Below are 15,122 nucleotides of genomic sequence, written 5' to 3'. Positions count from 1 at the left end.
TCATACCAAGCACAATGCATAGGCTAAACCCAAGTTATTTGTTGAAGCAAAAACTGTTCATCAGTGGTCTCCAAATTGCTGTCCTTTGCTTGCTTTTATAAGGCCCTTGGGGGTTGTATTCCCCCCCCCCCCCCCCCCGTCATCAGCAGTGGGGCAGAGTTCCTTCCACTGAAACCAAAATCTCCCATTGAGGTCAATGTGATACCAACAATGTGGCGCTATTCTACCCATTGATACCAACAATGTGGCGCTATTCTACCCATTGATACCAACAATGTGGCGCTATTCTACCCATGGATACCAACAATGTGGCGCTATTCTACCCATGGATACCAACAATGTGGCGCTATTCTACCCATGGATACCAACAATGTGGCGCTGTTCTACCCATGGATACCAACAATGTGGCGCTGTTCTACCCATTGATACCAACAATGTGGCGCTGTTCTACCCATTGATACCAACAATGTGGCGCTATTCTACCCATTGATACCAACAATGTGGCGCTATTCTACCCATTGATACCAACAATGTGGCGCTATTCTACCCATTGATACCAAACAATGTGGCGCTATTCTACCCATTGATACCAACAATGTGGCGCTGTTCCACTAATGGATACCAACAATGTGGCGCTGTTCTACCCATGGATACCAACAATGTGGCGCTGTTCTACCCATTTATACAAACTACAGCTGCACGATTCTGGATTAAATGAGAATCTCATTTTTTTTTGTCTAGATCACGATTCTCGACTTAAAGCGGTGGTTCACCCCAAATATGACTTTCCCCTATTACACTGCCCCCCCCCCCATTAAAATACGATTATGCCTATAATTATTTTTTTGCTGCTGTACATACCTGGGTACAGCTATTCACCCATGTCCTCCGGGTTGCGAGTCCCGCGGGCAAAAGGAGCCGAACGGCGATGTGCAGGCGCAGTATAGCGCCGACTCGCCGTTCGGCTCCTTTCGCCAATCGTGACGCGGCTTACGCGACGGGGGGAGCTCGTTTTTTTGTCAAAACGTCAATCACCGCCATGTTAGGAACGCCCACTCCCGCGGGACTCGCAACCCGGAGGACACGGGTGAATAGCTGTACCCAGGTATGTACAGCAGCAAAAAAAAAATTATAGGCATAATCGTATTCTAATGTGGGGGGGCAGTGTAATAGGGGAAAGTCGTTTTTAGGGTGAACCACCGCTTTAACATCTTTCACATTATACAAAAAAATTGGCTAACTTTACTGTTTATTTTACACTAATTGAAGTGTATTCTTTACCCCAAAAAATTGCATTTGAAAGATTGCTGCGCAAATAGTGTGACATACAAATTATGCAACAACCCCCATTTTATTCTCTAGGGTCATATATACAGATATAGAGATATATAAAATTTTCTAGCAAAAAATAAATTTTAACTTGTAAGCAACAAGTGTCATAAAAAGGATTAGTCTTTAAAATGTTAAACTGGCCTCATTTGCAGATCGAAGTTCATTCCTTTGATATGCAAAATGAACATAAAAAGATACGAGTCTTTTAATCTCTTTTTCAGCAGTGAGAAATGTTGTTGATAAACATTGCAGGCTGCTTATTTTCTTTTTATTGACAGCTTACACAAATCGTTGAAATGCTGGATTAAGATATAGTGTGGGGGGTTGAATCCTTTATCTTCGATCTTTTAACGATTAATTGTGGAGCTCCAATACCAACAATGGGACACTATGCCTCCCACTGAAACCAATGACGGGACACTATTGCTCCTAACCACACCAATGTTGGGGCACTATTCCTCCCACCGATACTAACAATTGGGTACTATTACCACTAATAACGATGGGTGATTGTCTACGCCAAGACTTTTCTACGCCCGCCGACGGCAAGACTTTTCTACGCCCGCCGACGGCAAGACTTTTCTACTCCCACTAGCCACAGTCCGAGCCCCCAAAAGTTCGAAGGACAGTAAACTGACCCTTTGTTTCACAAAGTCTGGAGATACATACTGCAAATGAAGGGGAAACGCAAGCTGTAAGCCTGGGTTTACACCAGCGGGATTTCCAGCATCCCCCCAGCAGGCAGTTCACGCTTCCCTCTGCAAACCACTGTGGGTGTCAAAACATTGTTAATGACATCTCCTTATCAGTTCAGAGATCGCAGTGCGAAATGTCGATTCAAACAGGAATTGGATCGCATGGGTCAAAACACGCAATGCGATTCCAGTGCAAGGGAAAAAAAAATTCCTGCACCTTTTTTCTGCGAACCCAATGCGAGTTCAGCCATACAACTGTATGGCTGAACTCGCATTGCATGTGATCGGCACAGCAGTGTGGGTGCGAATCACATGCGATGTCCATTCGCTATGGTGTGAATTTTGGGCTAAAAGTGTAACTCTGCTCCACCACTAAAGCTGGACATACACGATTGGCTATATTTCATTCAGGGTTCTTCCATCCCCACACTACAATGCAGGTGGACAGATCTTCTGCTCTGGCCATTACATTATGACAGCCATCACCAAACAGCAGCTGCATCCGATTGAATGCAGAAAAAGAAGAGATTTGTATTAAAATTCAGCCGTCAATAACTTTGGATCTACTGATCGTTTTTGACATGTGGTTTTCACCATAAACAGCATTAGTTTAGGTATCTTATTTGCTCATTTAGAATTCCCCATATTTAAAGAATCTATAATATACACGCTTTTTTTTGTTTTTATTAATTATTATGAATTATTATTATTATTATTATTATTATTATTATTATTATTATTATGACCCACCTCAACCTCAGGAGGTCTAACAATTCACGGTCAAATAATCCGTGACTCCAGCTGGCTGGGAATCAGAGGACATATGCCCAAGGCATTGTGTACCTTCATGAGATCATGCAAGCTATGCCTTCTGAACCACACTGAGCTAATCACTACAGATGCCAATACATGTGCAAATCTGAATAAATCTTTCCAGTGACTGTCAAGCCCGATACTGACATCTTTGCCATTTCTTGTGCATTCTGAGCATTACATAAAGTCTTTGGATTATTGGAAACCGTACATTGCTGCGAGATCACTTTGTTATGTCTACATGACTGAGCCGGTAGCTCTAGAGTCACAGTTGCTGCAGCGAGAAAGAAGGAATGCCGTTAACCTATTAAAGAAACCGGTAGATAGAGAAAGCTTTCACTGCTGACCTATTTCTGAAAATGCCAGTTGAGTGGCTGCCTCTAAGGCTGGGTTCACACTGGTGCCATGTTAGACATTGCATGCGATTTGCACCGCACTGCCGTGCCGATCACATGCGATGTCTGTGCAATGTTCAGGCTGATCAACAATATCAGGTGCCAATAGTCAGTACATCAGGGTTTGACAAATTTTCTTGGAATCTAGGAGCCAGCTAAAAAAGTTAGGAGCCAGAAAACGCACCCCGTCCCGACGAGCTTGCGCGCAGAAGCGAACACATACGTGAGCAGTGCCCGCATATGTAAACGGTGTTCAAACCACACATGTGAGGTATCGCCGCGATTGGTAGAGCGAGAGCAATAATTCTAGCCCTAGACCTTCTCTGTAACTCAAAACATGCAACCTGTAGATTTTTTTAAACGTCGCCTATGAAGATTTTAAATGGTAAAAGTTTGTCGGCATTCCACGAGCGGACGCAATTTTGAAGCGTGACATGTTGGATATGAATTTACTCGGCGTAACATTATCTTTCACAATATTAAAAAAAAAATGGGGATAACTTTACTGTTGTCTTATTTTTTAATTAAAAAAGTGTAATTTTTTCACAAAAAAATGCGCTTGTAAGACCGCTGCGCAAATACGGCGTGACAAAGTATTGCAAGGATCGCCATTTTATTCTCTAGGGTGTTAGGATAAAAAATATACATAATGTTTGGGGGTTCTAATTAGAGAAGATGACAGTGAAAAATGACATTAGAATTGCTGTTTAACTTGTAATGCTTAACTTGTAATACCAACGGCTCACCACCAGATGGCCCACCTTCCAAGCCAAGTCGCCAGGACACTATTTCTAGTCGCCATGGTGACCTGGCGACCAGGATTTGTCGAGCCCTGCAGTACATGACCGTCACCTCTCACCAAGATGCAGAGTGTCACTTGCCACCGTCACCCGCCACCCAGATGCAGCGTGTCACCCGCCACCCAGATGCAGCCTGTCATTACTTACACTACTTCTGGCAGCCTCTCCCCAGCAAAGTGTAAGCAGTTAAACCACCACATGCGGGCGGTGAGAGAAAACGTAACTATCTCTCTGCTCGCCCATGGCTGTAGCTCTGACAAGAACAGCTTTTGCCGCCATGCTATAGGGGCAAAAAAGCGGTGATGTGAGGCGGGCAGAGAGATTATGTCATCTCTCTGCTGCCCGCTGAAAGCTTGGCAAACAAACTGCAGAGAGCACCGCTGGAAAGGAGGGGGGGGGGTTGAGAGGAGGAGGCGTGACCAATATAAAAAGGTACGTTTCTGACAGATAGCGATAAATTGAAAAATTTGACTATCGGCCGCTCCGATAATTGGTCGCCCCAACTGTAAACTCCTGAAAAAGTCATAGTGTGCATGAACACGTTGGTCAACATGGAGGGGAGTTTCCAGGCAGACAAAAATGAGAGCTTAAAAAAGATCAAAGTCTGTCGTTTCCTTGAGACGCAGTGCGCATGAACCCTAAAAGATTCAGCTGTAAGTGAAGGGGGCAATTTTTCACCTGTATTCGGTTTTTTTAATTTGGGGGCATGACTGGGAAAAAAAAAAGAAAAAAAAGCTCATTCTTCCTGTGAGCAGTCAGCGGTCATGCACAAGTGCCGTGTCATTTCATGTCTATAGAATAGTTGTGATGTAGGCGCTTGTAGAGTACGCAATCAAAACATGAAAGGACAAGTGCACATAATCTAGTTAATATGTAATTCCACTGGTGATGATTATATTTGACTGTAGCTCCGTCAAGATATCCAATATGCATATGCTTATTCTAAGATAGTAACTCACTAAAGGGAGTAAGAATGACAGCCATAGTACCTTTAAGATCAATCCATCAGCAGCTCCAATATTGCTTTCCAAACATATTACTATAAAAGGAGCATTTATTTCTATTCATATCAACAGGAAAAGTAATAAAAACGCTAGGCCCCAACTACACTGAACATACATATTTCGTCAAAGCCCGTCCAGTCGAAAGCTGGTAGAAATGACTACGAGAGCTGCCTTGGCCCATAGACCGTGTTACCAGGTCTTCCCAAAAGGCTGCAGTTGGAATTTTTAGACCCAAAACACACATTCAAGTCAATTTGGAGAAAAGCTAAATTCCCCAACAGCATGTTTTTATATTGCGGGAGGAAACCCACATGCACATACACCAAGCCACCACATAGGAGACAAAGGGCCTTCAAAAGGCATTAAGAGGAAGTAATGTCTCTCTTTAATTGTGCCTACTGGTAAGCCTATAGTAAGGCTTACCCTGTAGGTACTGTAAATATCTCCCAACTTGCACCGTTTAGGAGATATTTACAATATATGCTGCTGCCAATGTCATCATGCGCACTGAAGGAATGGCCCACTTGTGCCGTCTCTTCAGGAACCGTGCCGTGACCGGCGGCACCCGGAGTGACGTTGTTGCGGCTCCAGCCAATCACAGCGCCAGAGCCCACGAACCTGGAAGTAACTCTGGGAATGATGTTCACCGTGGAAGCGGAGTGCGGGCAACACTGGAGGGCATCGTTCCAAGGCAAGTATTTCATAATGAGCTAGTATGCAATGCATACTAGAGGTCGACCGATATATCGGCCGATATTTAGCCGTTTTGAAGAAATCGGCATCGGCCGATTTTTATCCAAATTAGGCCGATATTTTACATGGCCGTTAGCGGTTCCACGGATCCGGAGCTAGGCCGAAGCCGCGGCCTTTCCTGATGCTGTGAACGCGGCGGAGGAGGAGGGGCCCGCGCTCGTGGGACACACACCGCTCTCTGGTGTCTGTAGTGGGGGGGGGGGTCTGTACTGAGGGGGGTGAGTGTGACACCATTTTTTTTTGCACCAGTGCCACCTGCCAGTGGCAATACCAGTGCTACCATCCAGTGCCAATTAGTGCCACCTTCCATCCAGTGCCATCTGCCAATGCCACCTGCCAGTGCCAATTAGTGCCACCTTTCATCCAGTACCACCTGCCAGTGCGATCCAATGCCACCTTCCAGTGCCAACTAAAGCCATCAGTGCCACCTGCCAATGCCAACCAGTGCTAACTAGTGCCACCTGCCAGTGCCAATTAGTGCCACCTGCCAGTCAGTGCCAACCAGTGTCACTTGCCAGTGTCACCTGTTAGTGCCATCTGCCAGTGCCACCTGCTAATCAGTGCCACCTGCCAGTGCCAATAAGTGCCACCTGTCAGTGCCATCTGCTAATACCATCTGTCAGTGCCATCCAGTGCAACCTGCCAGTGCCAATAAGTGCCTTCTGCTAGTGCCACCAAAAAAATCAGGAAGAATCAATGAACAGCGCTGTGGTCGTTCATTGAGAACTAAAAGCCTACAGCGCAAAGGACAGTAGTTAATTCATTCACAGAAATCTGAACAAATAAAGTGGTCGTGTGGGCGGAGTTCTGCACAGCCACGCTTTTTCAAAAAGTGACAGCTGGTATGGGGAACTGCTCCCTGTACTGCTGTCACACAGAGGGCTTGGATCGCCAATCTGCTGCAGGAGCGGAAACATGTTACATGTCCAACCTTAAAAATGGATGAAACATGTTCCTGAATGGGAACTTATTTAAGGCTACGTTCACATGACCGCATCTCTAGATTCATGCTGTCAGTTCTAAACCCTGCTTGCAAACACTGGGGCAGATCCACGTACTTTCGCGCAAGATTCCGCCGGGCGCAGCGTATCTAAGATACACTACGCCGCCGTAACTTAATTTTTTATTTCGAATCCACAAAGAATTTGCGCCCTAAGTTACGGCGGCGTTATCTCTTGCGGCGTAAGGGCGCGGAATTCAAATGGATATAATGGGGGTGTGACGGCCATACTTAACATTGAGTACGCCTCATAACAGTAGCTTTAACTATACGCTGGAAAAAGCCAAACGCAAACGACGTAAAAACAATGCGCCGGCCGGACGTACGTACGTTCGTGGATCGCCGTAAATAGCTAATTTGCATACTCGACGCGGATTTCGACGGAAACGCCACCTAGCGGCCGGCGGAAAAAATGCACCTAAGATCCGACGGCGTACTAAGACGTATGCCTGTCGGATCGACCCGAGATGCCGTCGTATCTTGTTTTGAGGATTCAAAACAAAGATACGACGCAGGAATTTTCAAATTACGCCGGCGTATTACCTTTGTGGATCTGCCCCACTGTGTACAAATCTGAAAGTCGCCGCTTTTTGCACTTTGTATAAATTAAGGACTGGTTACATGAGAATAGAGCCTACAACTGACCCCGGACGCAGACAGCATGTAGCTAGGATCAGCATTTTTGCAGAGTTGCTGGATGCAGCTAATGAGCCAGTTAGTATGCGGCCACAGAGGGTGTTAATAAAACTATCTGCACCAATACAGCTGTGTGAAGGGCCAACTTGGTCACATATGTACCATGCAAGCAGAGGGAAACAAATGTACAAGTGGTCCTAATGCATGCTGTAGTTTGGGCATACTCAGCGCTTTATAAAAAAAAAAAAAAGTCAAAAACAAATATTTTATTACAAAAAGAAAGAAATCACCAGACACCATTATTGGCTGTGACTTCTACCATGACTCCAATAACTGTTCCTGGACCTTCTACTGTACATGTGATTTTACATGCATTAAGCTAGTTAACCCACGTCACACCTAGTCAATGCAAGCGACAATCAAAAATCTATTATATAAACAGCTAAAGTAGATGTAAACCCTCCATACACCCAGTGAAGTGAACAGCCTCGGATGATACACAGAGATGAACCAAATCTTCCTACATAGGTTTTATATGTATATCTGCTGTCTTCACATTTATATACGGTTTAGAAAGTTCCGATGAGTCATAAGAGGGCCAGTAAAGGCTGCAGAGCTGGAGGCAGGCCTCAGTGTGTAAATCCAGGAAGGGAACAGGCAGCAGCTTCAGCTGCCCCCAGGGGGTAAAATGGTTGCAGCCAGACTCAGTGGAGGGAGATTTCTGCAGCATATTTGGCAAGTACAGAATATATAAAATAATATGCAATTTCCTTAGTAGGCGATTCCCTTGGGTTATCGGCATCATCTATCCCAGGAGTCTTCGGGAAGCTTTCCCGAACACACTTGCCTTCCAGGTTCTCTGTTGATTGACAGGTTGCCACAACAGGTCGGTAACTTCCGCCGACTCCGCCATTACTAAGGCAACCTGTGCAGTGTCAATACTGCACAGGCAAGAGATCAGAAGGTGCATGCTGGGTAGCCAGCTGTACCAAATCCTGGAGATACACAGGAGCGAGCTCCAGATGCCCACATCCTCCATGGCCCCTTCCTGCCGGCATCAAGTAAGAAATTACAGATAAGAAAAAACTATGGAGGACAGTTATCACGGAATCCAAATTAGAGAGTAAGAGTACCAAGATTTAGAGGGGGGGGCTTTTAATTGCTTAGGAGCATGGAGCTCCGCTTTCATTTTAGAGGCTTTCCGGCTTGGAGGTGTCTAGTAGGGATGCAACGGATCGTTATTGATCTGTGATCCGAACGCGTCAACGTCCGCGGATCAACACACCGCGCGATCCGCGGATTGAGCCCATAGAAAAAATTCACGGCTTTGGCCTAACTCCGGAGCGGCGGCCAACTTGGTACACCCGGCGGCGGCCTAGGTGAGCTTCCCAGAGCGGCGCTGACTGGGGAGATGTGGACATTACAGTGGGGGAGATATGTCTGTGGACATTACAGTGGGGACTATATATGGTGGTGATCCGAAAAATGATCCGATCCGTAGCTCTGATCCGAACCGTGAGATTTTTTGATCCGTTGCACCCCTAGTGTCTAGAGCAGTGGTTCTCAACCATGCTAGTGCCGTGACCCCTTGATACATTTTCCAAAGTTGTGGGGACCCCTAACAGCAAAACTATTTTCGTAGCGTGGGTTGTCAGCATCCAAGGCGCTGGTGGGGAGTTGGGACCAGCGGCAGCGCTGGCGGGGAGTTGGGACCAGCGGCAGCGCTGGCGGGGCGTTGGGACCAGCGGCAGCGCTGGCGGGGCGTTGGGACCAGCGGCAGCGCTGGCGGGGCGTTGGGACCAGCGGCAGCGCTGGCGGGGCGTTGGGACCAGCGGCAGTGCTGGCGGGGCGTTGGGACCAGCCAACTTGGGTGCTCTTGATCGAGGTCATCTGCTGATCTGAGAACTGTAGTGGGGACTTTTAATGGCAACTATAATCACGGGTATTGTTACTCACTGTGTTTCTGGCTCGGTCACAAAAGGGCTAGGAGAGAGGTGTGGGCTTAAGGAAAAGCCCAGGATTCGGTGACCCCCTGGCATATCGCCATTCGACCCCCAGGTTGAGAACCACTGGTCTAGAGTGAGAGCAAGTATGTGTGTTGTGATGTTTTATCCACCAAAATATTTCATCCGACACCTTTAGAATCAGCTGGTCTAAAGTTGCGTTTATGTTCTATTATACAGATTGTAAATACGAGTTTCAAAGTTACAATAAAAAATGTAAATATGCTTCTAGAAAACGATGGGGCTGATTTACTAAAAATGGAGAGTTAAAAATCTGGTGAAGGTCTACATGGAAACCAATCAGCTTCCAGGTTTTTTGGTCAAAGCTTTAAGTGGAGGTTCACCCGAAAACTAAATTTTTAACATTAGATTGAGGCTCATTTTGTGAAGGGGAATCGGGTGTTTTTTTAAAATCAAAGCCGTACTTACCGTTTTAGAGAGCGATCTTCTCCGCCGCTTCCGGGTATGGGCTGCGGGACTGGGCGTTCCTATTTTGATTGACAGGCTTCCGACGGTCGCATACATCGCGTCACGATTTTCCAAAAGTAGCCGAACGTTGGTGCGCAGGCGCCGTATAGAGCCGCACCGACGTTCGGGCTTCTTTCGGCTACTCGTGACGCGATGTATGCGACCGTCGGAAGCCTGTCAATAAAATAGGAACGCCCAGTCCCGAAGACCATACCCGGAAGCGGCGGAGAAGATGGCTCTCTAAAACGGTAAGTACGGCTTCGATTTAAAAAAAAAAAAAACACCCGATTCCCCTTGACAAAATGAGCCTCAATCTAATGTTAAAAATTGTTTTTCGGGTGAACTCCCGCTTTAATTAAACAAGCTAAAGTTAGAAGCGGATTGGCTACGATGCAGAGCGGCACCAGATTTTGCACTCTCCAGTTTTAGTAAATCTACCGCACTGACTTAACATGTCATTCCCATCAGCATATTTACTGCCGATATCAGCATTTCCACCCTTTCTACCAAAGAGGACCCTCAAAATATTCTTTAGGTGTCCAGAGAACGCCAGCTAGAAATGATTACACCTACAACTCAATGTACATAAGCATGATCACTACATGTCACTTACATCTTCACAATAAATATTACACATGGAGTATATTTGACACCTTAGGAAGATCAACATTATTATTACCAATCTTGAAATGTAAGTGTTCTTCCATGCTAGACCCCATCTAACCCTAAACATGACCCCTCCCCTCTCCTCACACCTATGTGCACTAACCTGTGTAAGAAAGATGTAGAATAAATACTTACCCATTTTCAGGCCGCACCAGTCCAAGTCATGTGATCTCCCATGTCAGCTGCAGAAGAAAGAAGAGAGCGCGCCAACAATGACTGGAGAGTCTGGGAGCGGGGGAATCACCCATAGGCTACTATGACCCATCCATTGTTGGCGTTTCCTCCTCTTCCCTGCAGCTGCCACTGACTGACACAGCGGAGCCAGAACACACATCTTAACCAGAGCAGACTGAAAACAGAGACGTATATACATCTTTCTTTCACAGATTAGTCAGCATGGTTGTTTATTAACTATCCGTGACTACATGAGATCACTGGTGGATCTGTATGAGGACGGGGTCACCAGAGATCACCGGATAATAATCCAGTACAGGCGAGGAGATCACTACCGAGGACACAAGCCGGGACAGTCCCTGGACATCGGGTGCTCAACCCGCGGCCCTCCAGCTATTGCAGAACTACAAGTCCCATGAGGCATTGCAAGGCTGGCTGCTACAAGTATGACTCCCAAAGGTAGAGGCATGATGGGACTTGCAGTTTTGCAACAGCTGGTTGAGCACCTAGGCCCTGATCACATGAAGGACACTGCACTGAGGTGACCCCCCCTCCAAGACAACCACCACCATGACTGTTACCCTATGTTTCCCCCAATAATATTTCCCCCAATAATATATCCCCATCTCCTGTGGCCCCTCCCTTTATATGTTTTCCCATCCCCTGCCCCCCCTATATATGTCTTCCCATCCCCTGTCGCCCCCCCCCCCCCTATATATGTCTTCCCATCCCCTGTCGCCCCCCCCCTATATATATATATATATATATATATATATATATATATATATATGTGTCTTCCCATTCCCTGTCGCCCCCCCCCCCTTACATATGTCTTCCCATCCCGTCGCCCCCCCCATATATGTCTTCCCATTCCCTGTCGCCCCCCCCCTATATATGTCTTCCCATTCCCTGTCGCCCCCCCCCCCTCCTATATATGTCTTCCCATCCCCTGTCGCCCCCCCCCCTATATATATATGTCTTCCCATCCCCTGTCGCCCCCCCCCTATATATATATGTCTTCCCATCCCCTGTCGCCCCCCCCTATATATATATATGTCTTCCCATCCCCTGTCGCCCCCCCCCCCCTATATATATGTCTTCGCATTCCGTGTCGCCCCCCCATATATGTCTTCCCATCCCCTGTCGCCCCCCCCCTATATATGTCTTCCCATTCCCTGTCGCCCCCCCCATATATGTCTTCCCATCCCCTGTCGCCCCCCCCCCCTATATATGTCTTCCCATCCCCTGTCGCCCCCCCCCCTATATATGTCTTCCCATCCCCTGTCGCCCCCCCATATATGTCTTCCCATCCCCTGTCGCCCCCCCCCCCTATATATGTCTTCCCATTCCCTGTCGCTCCCCCCCCCCTATATATGTCTTCCCATTCCCTGTCGCCCCCCCATATATGTCTTCCCATCCCCTGTCGCTCCCCCCATATATGTCTTCCCATTCCCTGTCGCCCCCCCCCTCCTATATATGTCTTCCCATTCCCTGTCCCCCCCCCTATATGTCATCCCATCCCCTGTCGCCCCCCCCCTATATGTCTTCCCATCCCCTGTCGCTCCCCCCATATATGTCTTCCCATTCCCTGTCGCCCCCCCCCTCCTATATATGTCTTCCCATTCCCTGTCCCCCCCCTATATGTCATCCCATCCCCTGTCGCCCCCCCCTATATGTCATCCCATCCCCTGTCGCCCCCCCCTATATGTCATCCCATCCCCTGTCGCCCCCCCCCTATATGTCTTCCCATCCCGTCGCCCCCCTATATGTCTTCCCATCCCGTCGCCCCCCCTATATGTCTTCCCATCCCGTCGCCCCCCCTATATGTCTTCCCATCCCCTGTCGCCCCCCCCTTATATGTCTTCCCATCCCCTGTCGCCCCCCCCTTATATGTCTTCCCATCCCCTGTCGCCCCCCCCCTATATGTCATCCCATCCCCTGTCGCCCCCCCCCTATATGTCTTCCCATCCCGTCGCCCCCCTATATGTCTTCCCATCCCGTCGCCCCCCCTATATGTCATCCCATCCCCTGTCGCCCCCCCCCTTATATGTCTTCCCATCCCCTGTCGCCCCCCCCTTAATGTCTTCCCATCCCCTGTCGCCCCCCCCTTAATGTCTTCCCATCCCCTGTCGCCCCCCCCTTAATGTCTTCCCATCCCCTGTCGCCCCCCCCTTAATGTCCTCCCATCCCCTGTCGCCCCCCCCTTAATGTCCTCCCATCCCCTGTCGCCCCCCCCTTAATGTCTTCCCATCCCGTCGCCCCCCACCCCTTAATGTCTTCCCATCCCCTGTCGCCCCCCACCCCTTAATGTCTTCCCATCCCCTGTCGCCCCCCCCCCTTAATGTCTTCCCATCCCCTGTCGCCCCCCCCTTAATGTCTTCCCATCCCCTGTCGCCCCCCCCCTTAATGTCTTCCCATCCCCTGTCGGCCCCCCCCTTAATGTCTTCCCATCCCCTGTCGGCCCCCCCCCTTAATGTCTTCCCATCCCCTGTCGGCCCCCCCCTTAATGTCTTCCCATCCCCTGTTGGCCCCCCCCCTTAATGTCTCCCCATCCCGTCGCCCCCCCACTTGAATGTCTCCCCATCCCCTGTCGTCGTCCCCTTTCACTTATGTCTCCCCATCCCGTCGCCCCCCCCTTCACTTATGTCTCCCCATCCCCTGTCGCCCCACCCTTTCACTTATGTCTCCCCATCCTGTCGCCCCCCCTATATGTCTTCCCATCCCCTGTCGCCCCCCCCTTATATGTCTTCCCATTCCCTGTCGCCCCCCCCTTAATGTCTTCCCATCCCCTGTCGCCCCCCCCTTAATGTCCTCCCATCCCCTGTCGCCCCCCCCTTAATGTCCTCCCATCCCCTGTCGCCCCCCCCTTAATGTCTTCCCATCCCCTGTCGCCCCCCACCCCTTAATGTCTTCCCATCCCCTGTCGCCCCCCCCCCCCTTAATGTCTTCCCATCCCCTGTCGCCCCCCACCCCTTAATGTCTTCCCATCCCCTGTCGCCCCCCCCCCCCCTTAATGTCTTCCCATCCCCTGTCGCCCCCCCCCCTTAATGTCTTCCCATCCCCTGTCGCCCCCCCCCTTAATGTCTTCCCATCCCCTGTCGGCCCCCCCCTTAATGTCTTCCCATCCCCTGTCGGCCCCCCCCTTAATGTCTTCCCATCCCCTGTCGGCCCCCCCCCTTAATGTCTTCCCTTCCCCTGTCGGCCCCCCCCCTTAATGTCTTCCCATCCCCTGTCGCCCCCCCCCCTTAATGTCTCCCCATCCCGTCGCCCCCCCACTTGAATGTCTCCCCATCCCCTTTCACTTATGTCTCCCCATCCCGTCGCCCCCCCCTTCACTTACGTCTCCCCATCCCCTGTCGCCCCCCCTTTCACTTATGTCTCCCCATCCCGTCGCCCCCCCCTTCACTTATGTCTCCCCATCCCGTCACCCCCCCACTTATATATCTCCCCATCCCCTGTCGTGCCCCCCCCATATGTCTCCCCACCCCCTTATATGTCTCCCCATCCCCTGTTGCCCCCCCTTATATGTCTCCCCCCCCCACCCCCTGTCGCGCCCCCCTTATATGTCTTCCCATCCCCTGTCGCGCCCCCCCCCATTATTTGACTCCACATCCTCTGCCCCCCCATTGTTCCCCGTCCACCCTAATTACATCTCCCACCCCCTGCCCCCTTCATACATCTCTCTATCCCCTACCCACTATCATAATATGCCCCCGTATCCCCCCATCATGTCCCCCTGCCTCCCCATACCCTGTCCCCCCCATCCAGAAGGTCCTGCCAGGCCCAGGCGAGCCGATGTAGGGCCCCGGGTCCGTCCCCGGTAGATCGGACTGTGACCCCCCCACACATAGGGCGGCCTGGACTCTGATCACTGATGGGTGTCACATGGCCCCACACTCCGGAGCTCTCCACACCGGCCGGAGGTCCCCCGGGGGAAGGTGAGGTTCCCTTCTCCGCCCTCCCAGGCCTCTCCCGCACTACCACAGATGGGGACACACGCAGCCACCTCCCTTTTTGGCCCCATCTGCGGCCTACCCAGGCCCGGGACCTCACCTGCTCCGAGCCGCCGCTGCTGCTCACGCTGCCCTCGGCCTCCTGTGCGCTGAATATGCGGCCAATCCCCCTGCTCTCATTCAGGTCCCTAGACGGGAGGAGGGAAGGGCGGGGCCGGCGGAGACTAGCAGGGAACAGAGGGCGGGACTGGAGCAGAGGGCGGAGGATAGAGGGGAGGAGAGGGCGTGAACTAAAAGGTAACGGGGCGAGGCCTGGTGGAGGGGCGGAGACTGTAAAGGTGAACAAGTGGGGTTCGTGTGGTGGAGGCGGAGGCTAGAGGGGTGAGAGGGCGTGGTGTGAAGGAAGGGCGGCGACTAGTGGGGAGGAGAG

General features: G+C 50.1%; 1 protein-coding gene across 7 annotated transcripts in view; it reads right to left on the bottom strand.

Annotated features, from left to right (window-relative positions):
• Positions 1-14,900, bottom strand: part of KTN1 (kinectin 1) — a 168,060-nt gene extending 153,160 nt beyond the window's left edge. For 5 of the 7 annotated variants that reach the window (XM_040333963.1, XM_040333966.1, XM_040333967.1 and 2 more), the window contains exon 1: positions 14,793-14,899. The gene's annotated coding sequence lies outside the window, so the exon portion shown is untranslated. Of the gene's footprint in view, positions 1-14,792 lie in introns of all 7 variants that reach the window. The other 2 variants (XM_040333965.1, XM_040333969.1) reach the window with 1 other exon arrangement.
• Positions 14,901-15,122: the final 222 nt, after the last annotated feature.

The sequence above is a fragment of the Rana temporaria genome, chromosome 13 (assembly GCF_905171775.1).
Source record: "Rana temporaria chromosome 13, aRanTem1.1, whole genome shotgun sequence".
Lineage (NCBI taxonomy): Eukaryota > Metazoa > Chordata > Amphibia > Anura > Ranidae > Rana > Rana temporaria.
The sequence above is the reverse complement of the archived record's forward strand: the minus strand, read 5'-3'. Positions and strand labels throughout refer to the sequence as shown.